Below are 27,205 nucleotides of genomic sequence, written 5' to 3' on the forward strand. Positions count from 1 at the left end.
GGATACAACTGCAAGTGGACAATTATTCTGGGACAACTTCAGGGGGAATCAGATACTAGATGGTTTGATCAGTATTTCATCAACTGTAGGCAGGTTGGAGACCAAATTACACAGCAAGACTGCTATGAACCTCTACCAGATTTTACCCTGGCTTCGACCTGCCTGGATATTCATCATCATAATCTCTGGTGGTTATGACAACGCGGTGGAGGTTCCACATGGTCACCAGTGTGCACTGACATAGTCCTCAAAGGGTAACAGTGAACCCGTGGCTTCCTATCACACTCATAGCATGCAGACAAATGTAACTTTCATTTTATATCGGCCTCAGTCTCCTTGTAAAAACAGTCTTAGTGAGTGAATGTATGATAATAAAGTCCCAGCTGTAAGGCTGATATTGGATATACCTCAGTGTGCATTAGCATTAGCTGGTTACCACAACATTGTTGTTTGTGGGAACTTGCTGTGCAAAAATCGTCTTTCTTACATTATAACAGTATCAAGACTTCAAAAAAATACTGTAAAATCATGAAGTTGAGAAAGGTGCAATAAAAATATACGTTCTTGCTCTCTTTCACTGGGATCTTTGTTTGACAGATTAATGAAGTCCTGTATAATTTATGTATTAAAGAGATACAGGGAGCGATTCTCCGATATGGAGCCCAAGTTTTCGCGCCGTTGTAAACGCCGTCGCGTTTCACGACGGTGCGAACCGGGCCCTGGTACAACCGATTCTGGCCCCCGCTGGGGGCCAGCACAGCGCTGGAGCAGTTCACGCTTCTCCAGCCTCCTTTCCAACCCGTGTATGTGCAGTTGGGCCGCGCCAATCTGCGCATGCGCGGGGGACTTCTTTAGCGCGCCAGCCCCAACTCAACATGGAGTCAGTGTTCAGGGGCCGGCGTGCCAGAAAGTAGGCCCGGGGGGGGGAAGAGAGGCCGGCCTGCCGATCGGTGGGCCCCGATTGCGGGCCAGACCCCATCAGAGGCCCCCCCGGTGAAGGAGCCCCCCTCCCCACCCGCCCCCCCCCCCCCCCCGCCCCCACAGGCCGCCTCCCGACCTTTCCCGCAGAGTTCCCGCCGGCAGCGACCAGGGGTGAACGGCGCCGGCAGGACTTGTCATATCGGGCCGGAGAATCAGCAGCCTTGCCGATTCCAGCGGCCCGTGGCTGGCGCCGCGCTAAATGCGCCGGCGCAAATGGCGCCGATTCTCCACACTCGGAGAATCGCGCGCCAGCGTCGGGGCGTCATGGCGCGGTTGCGGCGAGTCTCCGGCCCGGCGCGGGGCTCGGAGAATCACCCCCACAGTCTCTGTATGAAGATCTTTGCTTATATTAAGGAGAGCCACTCAGTCTCTCTGTAAAACAGCACGTAACAAAGATGCGTTGTACAGCCATGTGGGCTTTGACATCGTCTCAATCTTGGCGTGTGCAAAAGGGCATTGTATAGACCTAAGACTGTGTGAAAAGGGCTTTGTGTGGATGCCGCTGTAATTTAAAATAGGCATTGTACAGACCCGTGCAGCATTAAAAAAGAGTTGTGTGAGTCTGGGCATATAATGAAGGGACACTTTACAGACTTGTGTATACATTCAATGTACAATACATGGACCTCAACCAACATTAAAAGGAACAGCGTCATACTGCAAACTCCAGGAAAAACCTGCTTCTGTAGCTCTGTGCCAGCATTGGTTGATTGTACATCAGCTGATGAATGATTAACTCTAGTCTGATGTTTGACTTTATTCTGCCCTTGAATTGAAATTAGTAGAAATGTGATCATAGACACCAATTAAGCCAGAAACAGGATCAATCTACTGCCTGGTTGAAAGGTTCACCAGTTTGGTCACCAGGCCAACAAGGTTCCTTTAATGGTGTGTAGTACCCTGAATAACGACATGAGGGTGTAGAATGGTAAATGAAGGCTTTAATAAGCAGAGAACTAGTCAGTGACCGAGACGTGTGCTTACTTAGTGCCACCTACAGGGCAACACCTTATATACGGCTCCCTGGTGGGCGGAGCCGGAGGCAGAGTCCCCCAGGGTTCCAAACCCGGTCTTAAAGGGGCATCACCTACATGGTGTTAAGGGTACAGTAACCATTCATCACATTCACCCCCTGTTTAAAACAAAAACACAAAGTCCGTTGGGGGTGAAGTGGAATCACATGTCTAGTCTTTTCGGCGGCCGGATCGTCCTCGTCGACCTTCTCAGCTCAGGCGGTGGTGTGGCGGACACAGACGTCTTTGGTGAGAGTACATCCGGGAGCACGGTGGTCGGAGCTTTGGTCGGGGTCGGGGGCAGGGGGAATAGCTGAGGCTGGGGGTAGCGATGCCGGCGCCGGTGAGGGGGAGGGGGGGGCAGCGCTGGGGGGGGGGGGGGGCGCGGTCGGTGTCTACTAACAGGGCAGGGGTCCCGGGGAGTGGGCATCAGTGGGGGAACCAGCGGGTGCCAGATCCCATGCGAAGGGGGGGGGTCAGTAGTGGGGAAACCAGCGGGTGCCAGATCCCGCAGGGAAACCGTGTCTTGCCTGCCGTCGGGGTGCTCGACGTAGGCGTATCGGGGGTTCGCATGTAGCAGTCGAACCCTCTCGACCAGGGGGTCCGTTTTATGGCTCATCGCGTGCCTCCGGAGAAGAACAGGTCCCGGAGTTGTCAGCCAAGGTAGAAGCGAAACCCCGGAGGTGGACTTCCTGGGGAAGACAAACAAGTGGTTGTGAGGGGTCTCATTCGTGGCCGTGCAGAGGAGCGGCTTAATGGAGTGGAGGGCATCGGGTAGAACCTCCTGCCAGCGGGTGGTTGGAAGACTTCTCGACCATAGGGCCAGAAGGTAGCCTTCCAAACGGTCGTGTTCTCCCTCTCCACCTGCCCATTTCCCCGCGGGTTATAACTGGTCTTTCTGCTCGAGGCGATGCCCTTGCTCAGCAGATACTGACGCAGTTCATCGCTTATGAACGATGTACCCCGGTCGCTGTGGGTATAAGTGGGGAAACCAAACAGGGTGAAGATGCTGTGCAGTGCCTTTATCATGGTGGCCAAGGTCATGTCGGGGCAGGGAACGGCGAATGGGAAGCAGGAGAACCCGTCGATGACTGTTAGGAAGTAGATATTGCGGTTGGTGGACGGGAGGGGGCCTTTGAAGTCCACGCTTAGTCACTCAAAGGGCCCCGAGGCCTTTACAAGGCGAGCCTTGTCCTTCGTCCGGTAGAAGTGCGGTTTGCACTCCGCACAGATCTGGCAAGCCCTGGTCATGGCCTTGACCTCCTTGGTGGAGTAAGGTAGGTTGCGGGACTTGATAAAGTGGACGAGCCGGATAACCCCCGGGTGACAGAGGTCATTGTGGATAGCCCGCAGGCGATCCTCCTGCGCGTTGGCGCACGTGCCGCGGGACAGGGCATCTGGGGGCTCATTGAGCTCCCCAGGACGATACTTGATATCGTACGTGTAGGTGGAGAGTTCGATCCTCCACCTCAAGATTTTATCATTTTTACTTTTGTCCCGTTGTGCGTTATCAAACATGAAGGCTACCGACCGTTGGTCGGTAACTAGGGTGAACCTCCTACCGGCTAGGTAGTGCCTCCAGTGCCGCACGGCCTCCACAATGGCTTGTGCCTCCTTTTCGACTGCAGAGTGCCGAATCTCGGAGGCGGTGAGTGTCCGGGAGAAGAATGCTACTGGCCTGCCTGCCTGGTTGAGGGTAGCAGCCAGGGCGATGTCTGACGCATCGCTCTCTACCTGGAAAGGGATGGTTTCGACCACCGCGTGCATAGCGGTCTTGATGATGTTGGCCTTGATGCGACTGAAGGCCGACCAGGCCTCAGCCGGCAGGGGAAATGTCGTGGTCTTTATGAGTGGGCGGGCTTTGTCCGCATATCTGGGGACCCACTGGGCGTAATAGGAGAAAAGCCCCAAGCACCGTTTGAGGGCCTTGAGGCTACGGGGAAGGGGAAGTTCCTTAAGGGGGCGCATGCGGTCGGGGTCGGGACCTAGGACCCCGTTTTCCACGACGTAGCCGAGGATGGCTAGTCGGGTTGTGTGGAAAACACATTTTTCCTCGTTGTAGGTCAGGTTGAGGGCCCGGGCGGTCTGGAGGAGCTTTTCAAGGTTCACGTCGTGGTCCTGCTGATCATGGCCGCAGATGGCGCAATTGTCCAAGTACGGGTAAGTAGCCCGAGGCCGTACTGGTCCACCATTTGGTCCATCGCCCTCTGGAAGACGGAGACCCCATTTGTGACGCCAAAGGGTACCCTGAGGAAGTGGAAGAGCCGGCCGGCTGCTTCGGAAGCAGTATAGGGGCGGTCTTTCGGTCGGATAGGGAGCTGGTGGTAGGCGGATTTGAGGTCAACAGTGGAGAATACATGATACTGAGCGATCTGATTGACCATCTCTGCTATGTGGGGAAAGAGGTACGCATCGAGCTGCGTGAAGCGGTTTATGGTCTGGCTGTAGTCCACGACCATCCGTTTCTTTTCCCCGGACCGTACTACCACCATTAGTGCTCTCCAGGGGCTGTTGCTAGCCTCGATGACCCCCACTGCCAGTAAACGCTGGACCTCTGACTTGATAAAATTCATATCTTGGGCACTGTACCGCCGGCTCTTGGTGGCGACGGGCTTATAGACGGGGGTGAGGTTCGTGAATAGTGAGGGGGGTGCAACTTTCAGTGTTGCAAGGCTGCATTCCGTGAGGGGGGCAAGGGTCCTCCGAACTTCAGGGTCAGGCTTCGGTGACTGCATTGGAAATCCAGACCAAGCAGCAGGGGGCGCAGAGGTAACGGAGGATATAGAGCTTGAAGCGAGCGTATTCGGCGTCCTGGATCGCGAGATCTGCAATACAATACCCCTTGATTTGGACCGAGTGGGACCCGGAGGCGAGGGCTATGGTTTGGGAGGCGGGATAGGTGCGCAAGGAGCAGCGCCTTACCGTTTCTGGGTGGATAAAGCTCTCCGTGCTCCCGGAGTCGAAGAGGCAGGGAGTGTTGTGCCCGTTGATCTAGACCTGCATTATGGAATTCTGCAGGTGCTTTGGCCGCGATTGGTCGAGGGTGATTACGGGTAGTCCGAGTTCTCAGCCGAGTCGGATTCACAAAATGGCGGCCGCCGTCGGTCACACGTGCCGGGCCTAGAAGATGGGCACCGCCAAGATGGCCGCTCCCATGACTTGCACGAGGCCGATGACGCGTCAGAAAGGGGCGTGTCTGGCCGGTGCGCAGCCGCGTTGCGGGGCCTGCGGGCCTGTGATTTTGATTTTCGGGCCTGGTGATTTTTTTTGTTTCTGGAACTTGGGCCTGGCCAGGCAGACCCTCGCGAAATGCCCCTTCTTCCCGCAGTCGCTGCAGATGGCGGAGCAGGCTGGGCAGCGTGGACGTGGGTGCTGGCCCTGCCCACAGAAATAGCACGGTGTGCCCCTGGTCTTGGCAGGTCGCCGCACGGTGCAGGCCTGTAGCGTGGCCAAATCTGGTGAAGTCCGAGGGGAGCTCGCAGGGTCTGCGGGGTACGTGCCTAGGTTGTGGCGGGCCACTTCCAGTGAGGTGGCGTTACCGTGTCCTGAAGGTCTTTTGCTCAGTTTTTGAGTCGTCGCTGGCTGATATAGGTGGAACGGATGCCGGACACGAACGCGTCTCGGATGTGCAGGGTCATGTGGACGTCCGCCGTCACGTCCTGATGATTACAGTTCCTGGTGAGTGCGGTAAGCTTTTCCACGTACTCGTCTAGCATTTCCCCTGAGCGCTGCCGGCAGGTAGAGAGCAGGTGCCTTGCATGTGCCTCGTTTATGGGTTTGACGAAACGCTTTCGCAGAATCTCAATTGCCTCGTCGTAAGTGGATGCTTTCTCGATCATGGCGGAGATCCTATGGCTCACCCGGGCGTGGAGTAGGCGCAGCTTGCGAGGCCCTAGGACGGGAGTTTCCGAGGATTCCAGGTAGGCCTCGAAGCAGCGGAGCCCGTACTTAAAAATGTCTTTGGCCTCCGGTGTCCGTGCTTCAGGTTGAGCTTTGCAGGCTTGAGACCATCCTAACGTAATATGCTTATTAAATTGTTGTACCCTCAATAACGACACAAGAGTGTAGAATGGTAAATGAAGGCTTTAATAAGCAGAGAACTAGTCAGTGACCGAGACGTGTGCTTACTGAGTGCCACCTACAGGGCGTCACCTTATATACCGCTCCCTGGTGGGCGGAGCCAGAGGCGGAGTCCCCCAGGGTTCCAAACCCGGTCTTAAAGGGGCATCACCTACATGGTGTTAAGGGTACAGTAATCATTCATCACTCCATATTTTTGTCTTTTACTTTGGAACAATCTAGAAAAAAGTTTGAATTATTTTCGCCATGTAGATCAGGGGAAACGTGTTGTCATTATATTGGTCCTTGAAGTTGCTGTTATGGAGAGTTAATTGAACGTGACATTAACGTACAAGGGATGTGAAGTTAACGGAATTTGAAGTTCCACAGAGGTAAAGGTATAAATACATTTTGGATTGTGATGAATATAAGTAATTGTCATATTTTATAGTTTGTATTTGTGCAGTAATGTGATTAAAACCTGGGTTAAAATGCATGCAAACAGTGAGGTATTGTATTTGGTCCTGGCTAAAGAAGTCAAGATACCACCTGTAACAGGAGGCAAAAGAATGCTGTGTGCTTTTGAGTGTTGCAAATTAGCTAATGGGAGGGGCCAAGTCTGTCTGAAAAGGCATTGCCTGCAGGGCTCAAAGCTGGCAGAAGTGTTTTCAGTTTGGTCCTAAAGTGCTTCTTTCTCCAAGGTCTCTGCACCAAGATGAGCAAGTAAAACCTAGTGGTTAAATTTAAACATAAGTTGTATTTGAAATATATGAGTTAACGTAATTGGAATGTAGAGGCAGGTTTCAGTCAGCAAGTTAAAATGTTGTACCTGTTAACTGTAAAGCTAATTATTTGTTGCTAATGTGCATAATTCTGTGTTAAAATTAACGTTTGTTAACATAAAAACAGTTTTTTTGGTCAGTGCTATCAGTCCTACGGTGCAGTAAACATTTCCTCATAGCCAGCCAATGGGGTTTCCCATTGTGACCACCTCATGCCGGCTGGAAACCCGCGGGCGTGGGTATGCTGCCGGAGGACTATCCTGCCGATGAGGAATTCTACTGAGCATCTTTAACAAAATGAAATATTCCAAAGTACTTAAAATTGTGTTCAGCAGAATTTGACACTGAGCCACATCAGGAGATATTAGGGAAGGTGATCAAAAGCTGAACGAAAGCAGTAAGTTTTAAGGAGTTCTTAATGCAGGAATGGGAAGTAGAAACACAGAGTGGTCTAAAGAGGGAATTCTCACCTTTAGCACCTTGGTAGCCGAAGGCTAATGGTGCAATTAAAATCAGCCAAAATTATAGGAGCACATTAATCTGGGGGTGGAGGAGATTACAGAGATCGGGATGTGCGAGGCTATAGAAGGCTTTGAAAACCAGAATGAGAATTTTAAAATTGAGCTGTTTCTCATTTGGGAGCCAATGTAACTCAACGAGCACGAGGGTCATAGATGAATGGGACTGGGCATGAGTAAAGACATAGGAGCAAAGTTTTAGATGACCTTAGCTTTCGGGATGTTAGAAGGGGGAGAGTGTTAGCTGGCCCAGAGTATTGAAAGAGCCAAACGATGAGATAACCAAGACAGGGGTGTGGGTTTCCACAGATGCGCAGAAGGAGAGGCGGAGTGCAGAGATGTTACAGAGGTGAGAACGGCAGTCTTAGTGATGCTAGGGGTGTGTGGTTGGAAGCTCATCTCGAGATCAGAGATGACACCAAGGTTGTAAACAGACTAATTCAGCGTCAGACAATTTCCAGGGAGAGCGAGGGAGCCTGCTAATGGTCGCATTCCAAGCATTGTCTGGCATCTTTGAATTTATCTATATATATGTTTCTGGAACAGACCTCTTCATTCAAAGCTTGTAACAGGAATTAGGATTCAGTTTCCCCAGTATTTAATTGAAGAACATTTCTGCTCCACCAATGCTGGATATTGGATAAGCAGTTTGATAAGTTACCAACAGTGGAGGAGTCAAGAGAGGCGGTGGGAAGGAGCAGCTGGGGCACTGAAGCTCTGTTTCACATTGTATTGCCAAAAGGCAGAAAGTGGATGAGAAAAAGGCGAGAACCAGGAATGGATCTGTGAGTGACACCAGAAATATAGGAGTGGGAGCAGGAAGTGAAGGCAGTATAGCCTGGCTATGATTAGACAGGATGTGGAGATGCCGGCGTTGGACTGGGGTGAGCACAGTACAAAGTCTTACAACACCAGGTTAAAGTCCAACAGGTTTGTTTCGATGTCACTAGCTTTCGGAGCGCTGCTCCTTCCTCAGGTGAATGAAGAGGTATGTGACCTGGGATTCATGTCGCATTATATTCATCCCCCACCATCTGGCCTGCAAAATCCTACCAACTGTCCTGGCTTGATACAATTAACGCCTCTTTAACCTGGGGTTACCCCATCTCTGGATCTGTAAAGATTTAATCAGTTTCCCGGCGCACGCGCGGGAGCGTCAGCGGCCGCCGACAGTTTCCCGCGCATGCGCAGTGGGGAGAGTCTCTTCCGCCTCCGCCATGGTGGAGACCGTGGCGGAGGCGGAAGGGAAAGAGTGCCCCCACGGCACAGGCCCGCCCGCGGATCGGTGGGCCCCGATCGCGGGCCAGGCCACCGTGGGGGCACCCCCCGGGGTCAGATCGCCCCGTGCCCCCCCCAGGACCCCGGAGCCCGCCCACGCCGCCTGGTCCCGCCGGTAAATACCAGCTTTGATTTACGCCGGCGGGACAGGCAATTTCTGGGCGGGACTTCGGCCCATCCGGGCCGGAGAATTGAACGGGTGGTCCCGCCAACCGGCGCGGCCCGATTCCCGCCCCCGCCCAATCTCCGGTACTGAAGACTTCGGCGGGGTCGGGGGCGGGATTCACGGCGGCCAACGGCCATTCTCCGACCCGGCGGGGGGTCGGAGAATGACGCCCAAGAAGTACAGTGTCACTCAGCAGGTGTGGTCAGTCTCGTTAACGGCTGCAGACAGATTGAGAAGAAAAGGAATAGAAAGTTTATCTTTGCCAGAGTCACAGAGGATGTCATTTTGTGACTTTGGTACTGAGATGTGGGAGAAATCTGATTAGAGGGATTCAAGCATGGTGAATATGGGTTGTGAAGTTTACATGGAGGGTGAGATGAAGGGAGAATAGCTGGTCGGTGAACTCCGAGGAGAGAGAATGATGAGTAAAGGCGGAGGTTGAAATCACTTGGGATGAAAAGCTGTTTGGTACAGAGGCTGAGGGGGGAAAGCAATGAAGATATCTCGGAGGAGAAGATATCTCGGAGCAGAAGGTGGGCGCAATTAATGGAAAGGCTTTTAAGTGTAGTAACGAGCAGGAATTGCCGCGAGCTTCCCGATGCTTGGCCGCTAGGCCGTCACCGCGAGCCCGAAGGGCTTCTCGCCACATATCATGGTCCCGCCGGCTGATTCACCAGGACCTCATTAACCAGCCCCCTGCGAGCCAGGCAGAGCAGCATTTAAACCGATCCTGCACAGCCAACCCCACTCAGCTCGCAGCCATGCCGCAGAGACGACCAGCACCACAAATTGGTGATGCTGACCTGGACAGACTACTGGCAGCGGTAGAGGCCAGACCGGATGCCCTGTTCCACCGAGTGTCTCGGGCGGTGAGCCACAAGGCATCCAGTGCTGCCTGGGAAAAGGGCAGTCAGGTCAGGGAGCATGACGAGGAGGACTAGCACCGAGTGCCGCAAGAAGGTCAACGACCTCCAGCGGGTCGCTCGGGTGAGTTTGTGCCCGACCCCCGACGCTCCCCCCCCCCCCCCCATACTCCCCATCCGCTCTCCCTCCCCTTATGGCCCATCTCCCCAAGTCTCCCTCCCCCAACCCCCAAGCACCACCCTCCCCGCCCTGCGATGAACCAACTGTGTGGCTAATGATGCCTTCTCTGTATCTTTACAGGGAAAGTTGACCCCCAAGCAGCGGGAAAGGGCCCAGAAGGGCGGCGGGCAGAGTCCTCACCCCCTATGAAGATCGGGCCATGGAGCACCATACAGCTGCTGATCAGGTGGAGGCAGGAACGCCCAGACGAGACAGCAATCGGAGGCCTGCTGGATCCCAGGACTCAGCTGGGTCCCAGTCTGATGCTCAGCCTCTGGAACGCGTTTACCTGGAGCTGATGGAGATGATAGGATACGGCTGTGAGTTTCAGAGGGGGATGTCAGCGACACTCCAGCAGGTTCGCAGCCAATTGGAGGAGTCCCAGAGACTACCTGTGCAGTAGATGGCACCGACAATGCATAGCACCGAGGTCAACACTCCCAGGGTGGCGACCGCAGTGGAGAGCCTGGTTGGTATCATGAGTGGAGGTGTCCAAGGCATCGCTCAGTCGGTGACGGCCATGGCATAGCGTCACGGCAGCATGTTCCAGCCGCTGGGGGATGTCACCCAATACTAGGCGGACCTTGATGAAGCATTGCAGAGCACGTCCCAGTCCCAGGTGGGCATAACCGAGGCGCTGCGGCATGCCCCAGTCTTGGGTGGGCATAGCCGAGATGCTGCAGAGCATGTCCCGGTTGCCAGGGGGCGCTTTATTTTCCGGGGCACTCCAGAGCATGTCCCAGTCACTGAGGACATGGGTATGGGAGTCAACACAATGCTGCAGACATTGGGGAGCCACCATGGCTGGCAGAGCCAGATAATGCAGAGGAATCCAGGGCTTGATCCAGCTGCCCCTCCTTCTCGTGATAAACCCCAGGGCCCTATAGGCACTGATTGGGAGGAAGGGGCACTGGGTGTGAACCTGGACCCGTTCCTTGGAGTGATGATGGTGGCCACCAGCTCCCCCGAGTTCTACCCCCCTAGCAATGACATGCCTCGCAGTCAGCACCCGGAACAGGGAAGGCATGGTGGGCATATGCCGCCGGCAAGTGTGCTGGGGCCCTTCGGCTTCAGATCTCCGGAGGCCACGGGATGCGGTAAACAGCAGGCTTCCTCCACCTCTGATATGAATCCTGGGGACACTTCCAACATTGTGATTTCACCCTTCTTACTCCTGGCCTCCACCCACAATGCCTCACTACAAGATCCCTCAACACAGCTGTGATCTGCTCCCTAATCAGCAATGCAACTCCCCCACTTCTTTTGTTTCCCTTTCTATCCCGTCTTAAACAACGATATCCCGGAATGTTAAGGTGCCAGTCCTGACCCTCCTTTAACCATGTCTCCATAATTGCAATTAATTATAGTTCATGCAGTATAATTCATGCCGCAATCCAGGCTATCAGTTCATCTGTTTTGCCTGTTACACTTCTTGCGTTGAAGTAAACGCAGTCCCGCTGTTTATCTCAGTCTCACCTTTTTTCCCCAGTCTCTACACTTACTGGCCTGCTGTTCCAGTTCCCATGCGCTTGCCACACGAGTTTAAACCCTCCCAAACATCACTAGCAAACCTCCCGCCCAGGATATTGGTGCCCCTCCAGTTCAGGTGCAACCCAACCTCCTTGTACAGGTCCTTGCTTCCCCAGAAGACATCCCAGTGATCCATATATATAAAGCCCTCCCTCCTGCATTAGCTTGTTCGTCACGTGTTCAACTGTTCTGAGCCTCACCACATGGCACGGGAAGTAATCCTGAGATTTGGCACGAGGAGTAATTCTGAGGTTACACAAACGTTGGGGGGGGGGGGGGGGGGGATTGGGGGAGTGGGTGGTGAAGCAAGGGGGAGGGGAAGGCAGAGGGATGGGGGAAGGGGCAGGAACGGGCGGTTGGGGAGAGTGAGAAATGACAGATGAGGCCATGTTGATATATGAAGCATGCGGGATGAGAGCCTCCATGATATTCGGAGCATGCCAGACCCTCACCACTCCCACTTGTATGCACCCTCCGGCTAGTGCTGTGGGTCCTCCCCGCGCTCGTCCTCCAGCCCCTCCTGGTCCGGCGCCTCCTCATCCTCCTCCTCGGATGTTGCCCTACTGCTGTACTAGGTTGTGGAGGATACAGCAGACCACCACAAAGCAGGCGGTCCTCTGGGGGTGTATTGTAGTGCAGCACCAGAGTGATTGAGGCATTGGAACCGCATTTTGAGCAGTCTGATGCACTGCATAATGTCAGCCCGGGTGGCCGCATGGGCCCCATTGATCAGGTCTCCGCATAGGTTAGCAGTCTCCATAATGGCATCATTATCCAGGTCCTCAATGGGTACCCCTTATCCCCCAAGATCCAAGGATCGTCCTTGAAGGGTCCGGGGATGTCTCCCTGCCCTAGGATGTTGCTGTCGTGCACACTCCAGGGAAGCGTCCGCACACGTGCATGATCTTCATGTTGTGGTCACACACGAGCTGTATGACGTAGGGCACTCTCAGACAACCCGGTGAGCGCAAGGTGACATGCCTTCTATTAGGCCCTGGACCTGTGGCATCCCGTCGATGGCGGAGAATCCTGCTGTCCAGGCATCTTGTTGGGGTTGGTCCATGTTAAACAGGGCATCCGGGACTTCATGGATGGACTTGTGGTTTGTAACTTGTGTGATGCCGCACAAGTCCCAACTCGAGCCCTGGAATAATCCTCAGGCAAAGCGATTCAGGGCAGCGGTGAACTTCATGGCCACTAGGAGTGGACATCCTCCTCTCCTCCACGTGGTGCCAAGTCCGTGAGAACATGGCATTGGTGCTGCACCATCTCCTTGTTCAGGCAGAGCCTTTTGCGGCACATTCTGTCCATCATCTGCTCGAAGGGCCGACACACCTGTACATCTTGAACTTCTCCTCGGTTCACTCCCTGGCCACATGGATGGGCGGGTCCTCAGGGTGTGGAGCTGGGCCCTCCACATGGGCTGCCTTCTTGAGCCTCTGGTGACACTGCTGCCGCTGCCTCCTCTGGCACCTGGCCTGCCAGCATCACCACTAAGGCAAATCCACGGAGTCCAATATACCATCCATCCCATGCAATATCTGTAAGGAATTGGTGAGGATGTCAGACTAACAACCAGTGGTGTCTTCCGCCTCGGGACCCTCCAATCTCCCCATTGCCCCACTTACCCCCCCCCTCCCCCCCCCACCATCCGACATGGCCTGCCCATGCACCCCCGGTCCCAGCAGGGACCTCTGCTCACCAGACCCCAGATCCCGTACCCCAGACACCTGCACCTTATGTTACCTGGATCCGGCGCTGCTTCCCTCCCCGGTGCGCACACCCACCCTCTGGTCGCAGATAGGTCCCTGGTGCTGAGGCCCAGTCCCTAGCTGTTCAGATGTTGGCCGCTGCATCCTAGGTATTGCCTTCCTTAGTGTTCAGGCATAGTATCCAGGTATCACGGTATGATTGGGATGCGAGGCAATAACTCCCACATGCTGCATGGCACGCCTATCCATGGGAATCCACTTGGGTTGTGTGAAGTGCTCACTTAACTATGATTGCCAATTCCCAATTAGCGAAAGCCTTCAGCCGCGCGACCAGAGGCGTCTGTGATCACTGGGAATTATGGGTGGTCGGTGGGGCAGACAGGCAGGGGCTGGGATTGCCCCCCGGATTGGGACCACCCACACGGTCCAAGGGTTGGTATGGTGGACCCCCGAGCGCTGAGACACCTTTCCCGGGTCTCGGCAATTGCCCTTCCACCAGCTTCACGTTTTAAAAAAGGAGTACTAATCGGCACCTGCTGGGGAGAGGGTTAGATCATGGAGGCCATTTGATAGGGAGTCACCCCTGTTATTTGTATGGAGGTTTGGATTTTCGTCATGCTCCAGTGGGATCCTGACTTCGCCAATGGGAGCGGCCAGTTAGATCACAAACAGATCGGCGGCGGCGCGGTTCTCGAGTTTGACCTCTCCCGCGACGGCCTCGTCGTGCTCTTGCTTAAGCACAACGCGACTATTAAATCACGCCTGGGAGAAGATTTCTATTGTATTCGGGTGGGAAGTAGAAAACAAATATCGTAAACGTGGGGGGCGTAGAAATGTGAGATGTTCAAAGGAGGAGAAAGTGCACTTGAAGCAGGAGGGTGTGCTGAGGTGTGATTTGGTGCGAAGAGTTGCAATCACTGTGATGGTGGTGAAGGTACAGAGAGGTAGGGAGGCTTCATTTCATGTCGTCCGCCCTCGGCCAGTGCTCTGTTGTAGCCATTTGTTGATGCAATCATCCACAATATGTTCATGGATGGCAAGGACCTTGTTGAAGAGTGGACATTCTGGAGAGATGGTGAGAGGTGAGTCTCCTGGCAGGGTCCAAAGGGTCAGCAAGGGATGGATGAGTTGGGCAGGAAAGAGATTGGTAAGATTAATTCAACCTCATAGAGGAAATTTGGTGAGAGAGCTGGAGGGGGCAAATGGAGTTGCTTCTCTGAATGAGCCAGCGTTTAGTCTTTCAATGAGCCCTTTGTGGAATGCAAAGACAGTTACAGAGGGAAGCTGTAGGTTTATCTAAGAGGGATCAAGGCTTATGTGAGAGGGGATCTCATAGAAACGTTAAAAATTCTAAGAGGATTAGACAGGGTAGATTCAGAAAGAATGTTCCTGATGGTGGGGGATTCTAGAACTAAGGGTCATTGTTTGAGGGTAAGGGGTAAATCTTTTTAGGACTAAGGTGAGGAGAAATTTCTTCACCCAGAGAGTGGTGAATCTGTGGAATTCAATACCACAGAAAGTAGTTGAGGCCAAAACGTTCAAGAAGGAATTTGATATAGCTCTTGGGGCCAAAAGAATCAAAGGATATGGGAGGAACGCGGGATCAGGGTATTGAACTCTATGATTAGCCATGATCATAATGAATAGCAGAGCAGGCGCAAAGGGCCGAATGGCCTCCTGCTGCTTCTATATTCAATGTATGTTCCCATGTAAGTCAAACCTGGAATAGCAAAAAGAGAGCAGGAAAGGTGAGGTAAGCGGTTAGTACATAGAACATACAGTGCAGAAGGAGGCCATTCGGCCCATTGAGTCTGCACCGACCCACTTAAGCCCTCACTTCCACCCTATCCCGGTAACCCAATAACCCCTCCTCACCATTTTTGGTCACTAAGGGCAATTTATCATGGCCAATCCACCTAACCTGCACGTCTTTGGACTGTGGGAGGAAACCGGAGCACCTGGAGGAAACCCACGCAGACACGGGGAGAATGTGTAGACTCCGCACAGACAGTGATCCAAGCCGGGAATCAAACCTGGAGCCCTGGCGCTGTGAAGCCACAGTGCTAATCACTTGGTGTAGCACGGTGAGTGGTGTCCCTGTCTCTCAACTGTAAACTCCGGTTTGGAGTGCCACTCCAGGATTTGAGCCAAGGAGAGCACTTTCATAACACAACAAAAACAGGTTGAGCATCGACATGCAAAATCCTTCCCATACTCGCCATCAGCAATCGGTAAGAGTGGGAAAGTACTAATCAGCCAAGTGATGAAAAGAAAGTTGGATCCTCCACCATCACTATCCATAGCTCTGGTTACAATCTCACTGTAAAAATACCTGTTCTACAGCAGCCTGGACTCCCTGGGGAGTCGATTGGCTCAGTTAGCCAGCGTGTGGATCAGATTGGTGCCAACAGCACATGGTTCGATCCCCTTTCCTATTGGGGTGGATGCAGGATTGGCCTCCCTGCCCTCGCAACATGGTGACCCTGCAGTTCGGACCTGCCTTCAGGCAGAGAACTGAAGAAGATAGATAAGGAATTGGGAGGATAAATGGTGAAGTCAATAAAATACTTGACTTGCACAAGTTTACCTCTCAGCAGACCAGTGCTGCCATCATTCTCACATTATATACACATTAGATGCGGATGTAGCAATCCTAGAGTACACAGAGAATGATACATCTTTGCTCAACTAGCTTCCGTGACAGGCACAGTAGTTTGATTTTATCTCCTCCCCTTCCTCTGGAAACCAGGCTGACACAGGGAAGGCAGTTAAAATAGAACGGGATATTTATCCATCCTTCCCCAGTCCCAATCTAGCCATTTGCACCCAAGATATGTGATAGGCCTCTTTCGCAAATGGAAGAATGTCTTAAAAGACATCTTTATCATTGTACAGTGCACAGCACAGAAGAAAGTCCTAATGCATCAAAGCGAATCCCTTTCCACCCTTTCCCACCCAAATAATTAATGCAGCAGTGACAAATTCCCGAGTAGCGTCATATAAATAATTCCAATCAAACATATTTCAAATGAATATAGCAAAGTAACTGCAACCAACGTCAAACACAACTACATCACAAATACAGTGACACCATTTGCGTAAATGTTCCTGCCTTACATGTCTGAAATGTTCCCTAACACAAATCTGGCTGGAAATAGTAATTTTATGTTTCTGCAATGACGTTTATTCAAATGAAGACCAGTTATAGAACGTACCAGATTTTACTAAGCAATGCACAGAGGAGTCTTGATGAGGGTGAAATAAAACTTGTTAAATGAAGGGTTTTTATCCCATTTTTTGTCGAAGTATTCCATCTCTTTATAGGATCAGTGTGGTCCCTTTGCTCAATAACTGTTATGTTGTGTGGGTGGATGGAATGGTTTAAATAACTACAGAGAACAGTGTGATCTGAAGTAATTCCCAACTCCGCATTTTAATCCAGTGTCGAAATGGCCATTCTGGAGGACGAGTTTAATCTTCTCTGACTCTCCTGAACTCAAACCTGGGTCCTAGAGATGACATGATAATGTCCAAACATGTTATTGCAAAGAGAGTTATGTCCACTCATACAAACCCAATCTACACTCCTGTCCTCAATAAATACAAAAGGATTAGCCTTGAAAAAGCTGGTGTTCAAGTTGTTAAAAATTGTGCCAGTATTACAGCAATAATAGTCTAAAAACTGAGCATCAAACAAATAGCAGCTGTGCTTCCGGACAAAGCGCTGAAATGAAAATCATGCCAATTAATCAGCAATCCAGCATGATTTGGGATCACTCAGTGGACAACGCAAGCCTATTATACTATCAGTCCAGCACTTAAACCAACATGAATGGTTTCAGCGAGTGTTTAAAGCATTGCTTGTGGCCAATATCTTGAAATGAATAGGCAGGAAAATAACTCAACCGCAAAAACTGTACAGTCTGTTATCTCACAGCCGAGAGTTAACAAAAAACATGTAGTATGAGAGGTTGAGAGGGAACATGGCTGGTTTTCCCTCAGACTGGTGGGTGAGTGGTCGGATCTTCTCTTACCCATGAGGCTCTGTCATTAAGCCACCCTGTGGTGGCTCCGTTGCGGTTGCAACCCAGTAAAACAATTGGTCATTGGATGACTCCCTATCTTGGAAGGGAGTGAAATGAAGTTGCTCTGAAGCATCTAAAGCTAATCTGCCTGAATGAACATTAGGTAAACCTGTTGGGTTTTACAATAAACCAGCACGCTTGATAAACATTTCACAGGAGCTGACCCAACAGTGGACTCATTTCTTTTATTCAGTTCCACAAATTGTCACGTTGTAATTTGAACCCATAAATTCTGGATAATTAGTTTAGGACCCTAACCACTACACACAACAAACGTCTGCTAAGGTATGACACAACTTATGCTTTATTATAATGATGACATAATGCAAGTAATGATGTGATGGAAGCAGTAACGTGTTGGATCTAACAGTGACAGACACTTTTCTGTGACTGACTCTAGTGACTGATACCAAGACATGATTGATACTATGGTATAATTGCTGTGATGACATGACTGATGCGCATGTGATTTTCTTGTCCCCGTCACATAACTGTAACCTCCTCCAATGAATTCTCCCTTTTCACAATCAGGCATCATCTCTATCTTAACCTCATTATAAAAGGCTGTGCCTTCAAGCGCTTTAAGCGTCACACCCTGTAATTCACTCCGCTGCTCCTTAAGGTCCACCTCTTCAACCAGACTTGGGCATCATTTCCTTATTTTGTTCCCTTTCAAGATTCCTTGGAATAATTTCCTGTGTTAAAAGCTGTATGGTAAATTTAAGTTGTTGGCATCACAAATTATGAAATTGTCTTTTGTAACAGATAGCTGACGTGAGTTGAGAGAGCTTCCTATCACGTTTGTGCACCCTGAACCGGCACGGTGGCACAGCTCCAGGGACAAAGGTTCAATTCCGGCCTTGGGAGACTGTCTGTGTGGAGTTTGCATTTTCTCCCCGTGTCTGCGTGAGTTTCCTCCGAGTGCTCCGGTTTCCTCCCACAGTCTAAAGATGTGCAGATTAGGTGGATTGGCCGTGCTAAATTGTCCAGTGTCCAAAGGTTAGATGGGGTGAGGGGGAGAAGGTGGAGGAGTGGACCTAGGTCAGGTGCTCTTTCAGAGGGTCGGTGTAGGCTCGATGGGCTGAATGGCCTCCTCTGCACTGTAGAGATTCTGTGATTCTATGAGCCTGTACAGCTAATGGATACTCCCAAAGTGCAGTCTCTGCATCAAAGCAAGAGACTTAAATGCTGCTTTCCCTCAATTTACAAGGATGAGATTTGATTTGTTTCCAATAACCCTGTAGAGATACTGGAGATTAGAGTCTGGAAGCTAGCTGATTAAACAATGAACTCTATCATTTTTAAATGGATCCTTTTCTAAAGATGGCATAAATCAGTCAAATTTCTAATATTTGGTGCACAGATTGCCTGGAATAAAAACAAAATACTGCAGTTGCTGGAGACCTGAAGTAAAAACAAAACAATCTGAAACAACCCAGCAGGTCTGGCAGTATCTGTGGAGAACAGGGGCGAAATTCTCCGGTATCGGCGCGATGTCCACTGACCGGTGCCCAAAACGGCGCAAATCAGTCGGGCATCGCGCCGCCCCAAAGGTGCAGAATCCTCCGCATCTTGGGGGGCCGAGCCCCAACCTTAAGGAGCTAGGCCCGCGCCGGACTAATTTCCGCCCCGCCAGCTGGCGGAAAAGGCCTTTGGTGCCCCGCCAGCTGGCGCGGAAATGACATCTCTGGGCGGCACATGTGCGGGAGCGTTAGCGGCCGCTCACGGCATCCCCGCGCATGCACTGTGGAGGAAGTCTCTTCCGCCTCCGCCATGGTGGAGACCGTGGCGAAGGCGGAAGGAAAAGAGTGCCCCCACGGCACAGGCCCACCCACGGATCGGTGGGCCCCGATCGCGGGCCAGGCCACCGTGGGGGCACCCCCAGGGGCCAGATCGCCCCGCGCCCCCCCCAAGACACCAGAGCCCGCCCGCGCCGCCTTGTCCTGCCGGTAAGGTAGGTGGTTTAATCTACGCCGGCGGGACAGGCATTCTAGCAGCGGGACTTCGGCCCATTCGGGCCGGAGAATCGCGGGGAGGGGGGGGGGGCCGCCAACCGGCGCGGCACGATTCCCGTCCCCGCCAAATATCCGGTGCCGGAGAATTCGGCAACCGGCGGGGGCGGGATTCACACCAGCCCCCGGTGATTCTCCGAACCGGCGGGGGGTCGGAGAATCTCGCCCCAGATCAGAGTTAATAGTCATGATTTAGTGACCCCGTTGATTGCAGGCGCAAATTCCGTAATGGCCGCTAAATCTTGTGAGCAGGAAAACACTGGGTTAGCACCAGTTTGAGATCTTCCCCGCCCCCTCACCACTGACGTAATCAGGTTCACGCCCAGAAAAGATGCAAACCAGATTTCCATACATTTTAATAAATGAACATCTACATACCGGCCATGACGCCGTAATGTCCACCTGTGCCTTATCCTCCCACCCAGTCGGCAAAACGTCACACACGCAGTGCAAACCACTACTAGGTTTCAAAAACAAAAGTCGCGATGATCACGCCGGGGACATGGAGGTTAATATATTGTTACGGAGGAGGTGTTTTCAGAACCCCAAAATGTATCATGGAGTTCAACCAACCCTTTAATGGATTGTTGCTTTTGAAGCACACGGCTTGTTCTCCAGGTGTGGGATTGCAATTATGGACACGTGGTTTTTAAAACAAAAGAATGTTTATTTCATGAACTCAACTTAACCTTTTAAATAAACATTGGATCTCTTAACACCCCTTACTTCGAAGATAACCCCGAAAATAATACACAACTAAATAATCCTTCAGTTATTCCTTTCAACATCCAAGAGACTTAACACCTTTAAACAGAAACACATCAGGTCAAAGACATTGCTATTATGAGTTTAAATCACCCAAATGATCCAGAGATAGTCTTTCATGGCAGAGATCACAGCAGATCCAGCTCACTGCAAACACAGACACACCCCAAGCTCTTTTCCTCAAAACTGAAACTAAAAACTGCAAAATGGCTGATCTAAAGCCCAGCTCCACCCACACTCCGACATCACTGCATCTCTTAAAGGTACATTGCTTAAACATCCATTTCTTAAAGGCACTCTCACATGACAATATCCCTCGGGTGATGAGGGGCATGGCTGAGCAGTGCCCTCACACTGCCCCTGGCAGTAGAGTGGCAGTGCCAAGTGCAGACCCTCCAGCGAGCCCCATAGGGTGGTTCTCTTTATGTGTGAGATGGGGAGGGGCCAAAGCTGGCTGGAGGGAGGGGGGGGTGCTTGTGTCTGCATTGGTGTGTGTGTGTGTGGAGGGGGGCGATGCCTGGGTATGGGCGGAGCCTGTGAGGGGAGGTGGGGTAGTGCCAGTGATGAAGAGGAAGGGCCGCCCCACTGCCTATGAGGTGGGGGGGGGGGGGGGGGGGGGAGGACACAATTCTTTAGAGTTCAGGTGAAGGATGCCAGGAGGGGAAAGCGGGGTCAGGTCACTCCAATGTTTGCATTGTCAGGGGGCGGGGTGTTCCCCTTCTGCAGGTGGAGATTGGAAACTGTTTCCCTTGCCCACCAGGGGTCTCAGTCTTCGTGGGGAAGTCCCAATGTCTGTGGGTGATATTACTTTGATACCCCAGAAGCGGCCGAGGGCTTCGTCAAGGAGCATAAATTGGGGGAGAACTGAGTTGAACAATGCTGGGGTTCTGGTGTTCTGGCACTTTGTAAGGGTTGGGAATATGGTTGAAGGGGGGTAGGGATTGGGGTTTTTTGTTCGCTCCGGTTTGGAGGGGGTTCCATTCTTAGTTTGTGTGGTGAATGTATTACTGCTACCATTCACCATTGCAATGGCATTACATTGTATTGTATTCTGTTGATGCCCTTGTGGGCTCCGCCTGTGGCTCCCCCGCCGCGGGGGAGGTATATAGAGCTGCAGCCTGTCGGCGGCACTCAGTACAGGGCTGTCGGAGGCAGGCACAGTTCTAGCTGATTAAAACCACTGTTCACTTCAACTCTTCGTCTCGTGTGAATTGATGGTCGCATCAATTTAATCAGCTACAATATCGCTATGGAAGCAGCCCTCAAACCTGATCGACTGGTTTGATCAGGCAGATGAAGCCAAAGGAATTTTTTCGCATTGGCTCCGCTGTTTTGAGGCCTACCTCGCCGCCTCCTCCTCGCACACCGTCACTGAGGAACAGAAACTGAGTCTCCTCCACGCCCGGGTGAGCCACAGTATCTCTGTGCAGATCGAGGAAGCGACCACATACGCAGACGCGGTCGCGATCCTGAAAAGGCAGTACGTGACGCCGGTGAACGAAGTGATCGCGCCGCATCTCCTCACCACCCATCGTCAACGCCCCGAGGAATCGCTGGAAGAATACCTACGCGATCTGAAGGTACTCGCACAAAACTGCAACTACAAGGAGCTCACGGCCTCGCAGCATATGGAACTTGCCATCCGGTACACCTATGTGGCTGGAGTCCGGTCCAACTATGTCAGACAGCGCTTGCGCAAAAACGGTGTCCTCGACCTAGAAAAATCGGTAAAACTATCCACCTCCTTAGAAGTAGCGTTTCAGAGCTTCAATGCTTTCCCCTCCGACCACGCGATCCCCTCGTGGACACCCGGCCAGAGGGTGTCCCAGACTTGTGCCGCGCGGCGGCCCGCCCAACCCGGGGGGCTGCCCTGCTATTTCTGCGGTCAGAACCAGCACCTCAGGCACGTTGACCGGCTCGGAACTCGACCTGTAACAACTGCAGCAAGAAAGGACACTTTGCCAAAGTCTGCCTGGCCAGATCCAAAGCTCCTAAATCACAGGCCCGACTTTCAGACTCACAAGCCCGCACACCCCGCAGTGTGGCTGCATGCCTGCCAGTACCGCCCCCTTCGCACGCGTCTTCAGCCTCGTGCTGTCCGTGGGGGCAGCCATCTTTAACCCTACCCAACACGTGCGACTCATGGGGGCCGCCATCCTGGCCGCCATCTCCAACGCCGCCCGACACGTGCGACCGATGGGGGCTGCCATCTTGGGACCACCCGCCCACCTCCGACCAGGCCGGCTACCCGCAGCTCAGCGCTGTCACCCTCGACCAGTCACGGCCCAAGCACCTCAGGAACTCGATGATGACCGTCTGGGTCAATGGGCACAAAACGCCCTGCCTGTTTGACTCTGGGAGCACGGACAGCTTCATACATCCAGACATGGTGAGGCGCTGTTCTCTCCAAATTTCCTCCGCATTCCAAACAATCTCCCTCTCTTCCGGATCACATTCAGTGCAGATCTGGGGGTGCTGTGCTGCGAGCCTCGCGATACAGGTCGCCGAGTACACCAATTTCAAACTATATGTCCTCCCCGACCTCTGCGCTCCTCTCCTGTTAGGACTGGACTTCCAGTGCAACCTCAGGAGCCTGACCCTGAAGTTCGGTGGGCCCCTACCCCCTCTCACTGTATGTAGCCTCGCGACCCTTAAGGTCGCCCCTCCCCCGCTCTTCGCGAACCTCACCGCCGACTGTAAACCCGTCGCCACCAGGAGCAGACGGTGCAGTGCCCAGACAGGACTTTTATCAAGTCAGAGGTCCAGCGGCTCTTGAAGGAGGGGATCATCGAGGCCAGTAATACCCCGTGGAGAGCCTAAGTGGTGGCCGTCAGGACTGGGGAAAAGAACCGAATGGTTGTAGACTACAGCCAAACCATAAACCGGTACACGCAACTCGATGCGTACCCCCTTCCCCGGATAGCGGACATGGTGAATCAGATCGCACACTCCCGTGTGTTCTCCACGGTGGATCTGAAGTCCACATACCACAAGCTCCCAATCCGCCCGGAAGATCGCCATGACACGGCCTTTGAGGCAGATGGCCGCCTCTTCCACTTCCTCCAGGTCCCCTTCGGCGTCACCAACAGGGTCTCGGTCTTCCAAAGAATGATGGGCCGAATGGTGGACCAGTACGGGCTGCGGGCCACATTTCCATACTTGGACAACTTCACCATCTGCGGCCATGATCAGCAGGACCATGACGCCAACCTTCAGAAGTTTCTCCAACCCGCCCAAGCCCTCAATCTCACCTATAACAAGGAGAAATGCGTTTTCCGCACAACCTCGGCTATGTCGTGGAAAACGGAGTCCTCAGGCCCGACCCCGACCGCATGCGCCCCCTCCTGCAACTCCCCCTCCCCCACTGCCCCAAGACCCTGAAAAGATGCCTCGGGTTCTTTTCATATTATGCCCAGTGGGTCCCCAACTATGCGGACAAAGCCAGCCCACTTATCAAAGCCACCATCTTCCCCTGACGACTGAGGCCTGGCCTTCAGCCGCATCAAGGCAGTTATTACCAAAGCCGCGATGCACGCGGTGGACGTGTCCAACCCCTTCGAGGTGGAGAGCGACGCATCAGATGTCGCCCTGGCCGCTACCCTTAACCAGGCAGGCAGGCCCGTTGCCTTTTTCTCCCGTACCCTCTGATGTGTTAGGCAGGTAGGTTCGATGTGGACTGCACTCGATGGAGGAAAGCTAGAAACAGACGTCTAACACTGGAGAAGATCCAACACTGTTTTATTCAACGATAGAACTGATATACATATTCAGCTGTGGGTCGGCACTATACTGAACTGACTGGAGACCTTGTAGTAGCCTGACCAGACTTACTAGCTACCGCATGGTGTTTGCACTTACTATCTCGTGGATTCTGACTGTCTCAGTGGCTGGGTCCCGAGAGAGCGGGAAACCTAGTGCCTTCTGGCTTTATAGTGGTAGTGTCCTGGCTGGTGATTGGCTGCACTGTGTTGTGTGCTTACTGGTCATCCTGTGTGTCAATCACTGCCTGTCTGCATCTCATTATATACATGAGTGGATATTATGACACCCTCAATGCCTCCGAGATTCAACACTCCTTAGTCGAAAAAGAAGCTCAAGCCATTGTGGAAGCTGTGCGGCATTGGAGGGACTACCTGGCTGGTGGGAGGTTCACCCTCGTCACCGACCAACGGTAGCCTTTATGTTCAACAATACACAGCGGGGCAAGATCAAGATTTGGATCGAACTGTCCACCTCTAATTCTGATATTGTGTATCGTCCCGGGAAGCTCAATGAGCCCCCAGATGCCCTGTCCCGCGGCACATGCACCAGCGCGCAAGATGACCGACTCCGGGCCATCCACAATGACCTCTATCACCCGGGGGGTCACCCGGCTTCTCCACTTCATCAAGGCCTGCAACCTGCCCTACTCCACCGAGGAGGTCAGGGCCATGACCAGGGACTGCCAAGTCTGCGCGGAGTGTAAGCTGCACTTCTATCGTCCAGGCAAGGCCCACCTGGTGAAGGCATCCCGGCCCTTTGAGCGCCTCCGCATCGATTTCAAAGGGCCTCTCCCTCCACTGACCGCAACGCGTATTTTCTGAATGTTGTTGACGAGTATTCCCGCTTCCCCTTTGCAATCCCATGCCCCGATATGACCTCGGCCACTGTCATTAAGGCCCTGCATAGTATCTTCACTCTGTTCGGTTTCCCCACTTACGTCCACAGTGGCCGGGGCTCCTAGTTTATGAGCGATGAGCTGCGTCAGTACCTGCTCGGTAAGGGCATTGCCTCGAGCAGGACTACCAGCTACAACCCCCGGGGAAACGGACAGGTGGAGAGGGAGAACGCGACGATATGGAAGGCCGTCCTTCTGGCCCTACGGTTTAGGAGTCTCCCAGTTTCCCACTGGCAGGAGGTCCTTCCCGACGCGCTCTACACCATTAGGTCCCTCCTTTGCACAGCCACGAACGAGATCCCTCATGGCCGCCGATTTGTTATCCCCAGAAAATCCACCTCCGGGGTCTCGCTTCCGTCCTGCCTGACAACACCGGGGCCTGTCCTCCTCCGAAAGCACGTGAGGAGCCATAAGTCCGATCCCTGGTCGAGAGGGTCCAGCTCCTTCACGCCAACCCCCAGTATGCCTACTTGGCGCACCACGACGGCCGACAAAATAAAGTATCCCTCCGGGATCTGGCACCCGCCGGACCCCCTGCGACCATCACCTACCCCCCCACCCTACACCGAACACCGCCCCAGCCCCTACATGGCCTATACCCCCCCTCACCCCATTGCCATCCTACAGTGATGAAGCTCCAGAAGAGACGCTCCCGGAGTCAACGAGCCCAACACCCGTGCCCGCAACGACGAGTTCAACACCCATGCCCGCAGCGAAACAAGAGCTCAGGCGATCACAGTGAACAATCAAGGCGTCAGACAGACTCGATCTGTGAGCCCACTTCACCCCCGCTGGGCTTCAATTTTTAACAGGGGGTGAATGTGGTGAATGTATTACTGCTACCATTCACCATTGAAATTGCATTACATTCTATTGTTTTATGTCGGCACTCAGTACAGAGCTGTCACAGGCAGGAACAGTTCTAGCTGATTAAAACCACTGTTCACTTCAACTTTTATCTCGTGTGAATTGATGGTCGCATTAGTTTGTTGTTCACTGTTGGATTCCCCACCTCTTGTTTCATGGGACTGTTTGTATTTATCGTTTGTTTATTTGCTCTCGGGGGAGTTGACCTGGAGTTCAGGCTGATTCTTTGTTTGTGTGGGGGAGGTAAGGTCAGCAGGGAATCTTCTTCTCTGAGCAGAGGAATGGGGGGAGGGGGAGGGAAGTTCATTCGGGGGTTGGCGGAGTGGCGGGGGATTATGAGGGGACAGAGGGAGCATCGAGTATCGTTCTATGCCGACAATCTACTGTTGTATGTTTCGGACCCACTGGGGAGTATGGGAAGGATCATGGGCCTGCTGGGGCGGTTTGGGGAGTTCTTGGGGTGTAGGTTGAACATAGGGAAAAGCAAAGTGTTTCCGGTTAATGGGTTGGGACGGCGAGCCAATTGAGGAGGGATGCCATTTAAGGTGAGATAGATTCACGTATTTGGGGATTCAAGTGGCGAGGTAATGGACGATGCTCCATAAGTAGAACTTAACAAAGCTGGTGGAAGAGGCCAGGGAAGACCTTAAGAGGTGGGAAACACTGCAATTGATTTGGAAGGGAGGGTTAAAGTGGTAAAGATGAATATTCTCTGAGGTTCCTGTTTATTTTTCAGACGCTTCCAATCTTTATACCAAAGGCTTTTTTTCGGACTTTGTATGTGCGGGAAAGGTGCCAAGGGTGAGGAGGACCCTGCTACAGAGGCAGAGGCAGCCGGGGGGGGGGGGGGTTGCCAAACCGGCTTCATTATTATTGGGCGGCGAATGTGGAAAAGGTGTGGCAATGGTGGGAAGGAGAGGGTGTAGAAGGGTTAGGATGGGGGAGGAATCTTGTAGGGGGTCCAGCTTAAGGGCTATGGTGACGGCAGCTTTGCCAGTGGCGCCGAGTAGTTATTCTGGGAGCCCGGTGGTGCAGTCAATGGTGAAGATTTGGAACCAGTTGAAGAGGCATTTTAGGATGGAGGGGATGTCGGTGTTAACGCCGCTGTGTGAGAATCACAGGTTTGACCTGGGGGAGGATGGATAGCATGTATCGGTGGAGGGAAGTGGGCTGGTCAAGTTGAAGGCTTTGTACCCGGTGGAAAGGTTTGCCTGTCTGGAGGAGCTGAAGGAGAGGGTGTGGTGATACACCGCTGTACTTCCCTAGCATTGTACATAGACGCTTAGTGCATCAGATGGTAGAGTTCCCGAGAGGTGAAGGACCTTGCGCGGAAAGTTTGGAAGGAGTTCCCTCGGTTGCGGGATACACCCTGCTGGAGCGACGGCTGCTTCCGGATTTGGAATGGGAGGGTAGAATTGGGGATATATACAGGTGGCTGGGAGAGCAGCAAGGTGAGCGTGTGGTGGAGATCCAGGAAAATTAGGGGGGGGAGATCAACTGGAGAGTATGGAGTGAGGCACTGCGCAGAGTAAACACGACCTCCTTATGTGCAAGGATGAGCCTGATGCAATTCAAGGTCGTACACATGGTACATATGACTCGGGCGAGAGTGAGTGGGTTCTTCCAGGGCCTGGCAGATGAGAGTGTGAGCAGCGGGTGTGGGCCACCGAATAATGCGCATATGTTTTGGGGCTGTG

At 52.8% G+C, this 27,205-nt stretch overlaps 1 protein-coding gene across 3 annotated transcripts in view; it reads right to left on the bottom strand.

Annotated features, from left to right (window-relative positions):
* Positions 1 to 27,205, bottom strand: part of LOC140430963 (tumor protein p53-inducible protein 11-like) — a 235,251-nt gene that overhangs the window by 77,481 nt on the left and 130,565 nt on the right. The window lies entirely within an intron of this gene.

Source organism: Scyliorhinus torazame, chromosome 10 (genome assembly GCF_047496885.1).
Source record: "Scyliorhinus torazame isolate Kashiwa2021f chromosome 10, sScyTor2.1, whole genome shotgun sequence".
NCBI classification, from domain to species: Eukaryota; Metazoa; Chordata; class Chondrichthyes; order Carcharhiniformes; family Scyliorhinidae; genus Scyliorhinus; species Scyliorhinus torazame.